This window comes from Gorilla gorilla, chromosome 13, assembly GCF_029281585.2.
Source record: "Gorilla gorilla gorilla isolate KB3781 chromosome 13, NHGRI_mGorGor1-v2.1_pri, whole genome shotgun sequence".
NCBI classification, from domain to species: domain Eukaryota; kingdom Metazoa; phylum Chordata; class Mammalia; order Primates; family Hominidae; genus Gorilla; species Gorilla gorilla.
Window position 1 is genome coordinate 88,053,994 of NC_073237.2, and position 2,406 is coordinate 88,056,399.

Sequence of the window (2,406 nt, forward strand, 5' to 3'; positions counted from 1 at the left end):
TAATTTGAATTTGTTTATGTATTACGTTACATGTATAAAGTATTACAACATTTAAAAAAAAAAACCTTTCTTAAAAGAGTGCAACAAGGTCCCTGGGGTCCATGTGAGAGAGGGTTGGACAAGGTTGGAAACCAGAAAAAGGAGAGACGTTAAAGGGTGGAGGATTTATTATAGTTAGTTGAAGGCAAACTCAGTAAGGCTCTCTGATGTGCTGGTTACTGGGAATGAGGGAAAGGACAGCAAATCTATGTCAATTTCCTCTGAGCTAAATGAAACAATATAAGATGATGCTTTCATTTGGGGACGAGGAGTTAGGGTTTGATATGGGTTTGTTTTATGGTATAAAATATACTACCATGAAAGTGATAGATGTTCAGGACAGAAATTTTAGGAAATGTAAAAAATTATAAAAAATAAAATAGGTTACCACCCCCAACCCACTCAGGCTAATGGCAGCAGCTAAGGTACTGAACACTGGTTAAAAAAAGAAAAAATGCATGAGAGAAAAAAAGTCTATGAATTGTTAGGTAGTTCACGGAAAGCCCTCTTGTAGTCCAAGGACCATATTATAGCAGGAAATGCAGCTAGAATCGCCTGGAAGGAAAAGCTGCAATCACAAATAAAATCATCAGTTGTATAATATTTTTCAGTCATTACAGGAAGCAAGTATCAAAGCTGCTTTCACCAAAAAACGTGGGGATATGGCTTTCATTGTGCCCCAGTGTGAAATTATTCCAGTTAAAGGGGTTTGCAGAATAGCAACTAGTTGTTTTCTTAAAAGAAATCCTGGTGTCATCGACAGATGTGAGTTTTACTCACCTAACGTGGAGATGTTTTCAAGGGTGCTGCCAGTAATGAGAAACAGTGAATTGCTGTGAAATTTTGCTGTGCTGGACTTGGTAAAGGCCAAAGTGAAGTAGCTAGCGTGAGTCATGCTGCACAGGTTATTTTTAAAATACTGGAGAAATCCTGGTTGCCACAGAACTGTGTATAAGTTGACACGAAGATTGAATTTGGTGTTGATGTAACCACCAGAGAAGTTGTTGTTGCTGTTGATGTTACTGATAATGATACTCAGAGACTCTGGCCATCAAGAGATCAAAGCAAACAGAAAGACAAACAGTCTTATTGTGACCTCAAAGAAGCAACTCTGGAAGGGCTCCAGATGGTAAACAAAAACTTTGAGTGGGTTGCAGAGATTGTAGAATTGCTTTGGAAATCAGAAAGTCAGTGCAGGGATGTAATATGCATAGGCTCAATGTCTGATCTAGATCACCGTGAAAAAATCAAGAGGGCCTATGGAAATTTTGGGTTTGGGTAACATCTGCCCATAAAGGACTAGATGAAACTCTGAGGATTAAAGCTGAGTCTGAAGGGGATGGCATTCCTTCTGTATTTGTGGCAGTGGTAGGCAGAGGCCATGGCTGGGGACCAGTGATGCCTGGGAACACTGCATAACCACGTAGTTATCAGCTGTCCTCCCCTCACACCAGACAGTGACCTCAGGATGTGTGAGCTTCCCTTTGACAGGGGTCTCAGGTAGTGGACCATACTTTCTACAGAAGACTCAGCTCAGTATGATGCCCAGATATTTGGATTAAGCGATCATTTGGCAGGAGGCAAACTGTGAACAAGCATATTGAACACATGGATTTCATTGAAAAGAAAATCAGAGATATAATTTATAAGAAAAAATGCCATTCACAAGGCATGGATGCCCTCTCTCACCACTTCTATTCAACATAGTGTTGGAAGTTCTGGCCAGGGCAATCACGCAAGAGAAGAAATAAAGGGTATTCAATTAGGAAAACAGGAAGTCAAATAGTCCCTGTTTGCAGATGGCATGATTGTGTATTTAGAAAACCCTATTGTCTCAGCCCAATATCTCATTAAGCTAATAAGCAACTTCAGCAAAGTCTCAGGATACAAAATCAATGTGCAAAAATCACAAGCATTCCTATACACCAATAACAGAAAAACACAGAGCCAAATCATGAGTGAACTCCCATTCACAATTGCTTCAAACAGAATATAATACCTAGGAATCCAACTTACAAGGGATGCGAAGGACCTCTTCAAGGAGAACTACAAACCACTGCTCAAGGAAATAAAAGAGGACACAAACAAATGGAAGAACATTCCATGCTCATGGATAGGAAGAATCAATATCGTGAAAAGGGCCATACTGCCCAAGGTAATTTATAGATTCAATAGCATCCCCATCAAGCTACCAATGACTTTCTTCACAGAATTGGAAAACACTACTTTAAAGTTCGTATGGAACCAAAAAAGAGCCCGCATTGTCCAGACAATCCTAAGCCAAAAGAACAAAACTGGAGGCATCACATTACCTGACTTCAAATTATACTACGAGCCTGCAGTAACCAAAACAGCATGGTACTGATA

At 39.8% G+C, this 2,406-nt stretch overlaps 1 pseudogene; it reads left to right on the forward strand.

Moving 5' to 3' along the window:
* Positions 1-440: 440 nt before the first annotated feature.
* On the forward strand, positions 441-1,681 carry LOC101144869 (bifunctional phosphoribosylaminoimidazole carboxylase/phosphoribosylaminoimidazole succinocarboxamide synthetase-like; annotated as a pseudogene).
* The last annotated feature ends 725 nt before the right edge of the window (positions 1,682-2,406 follow it).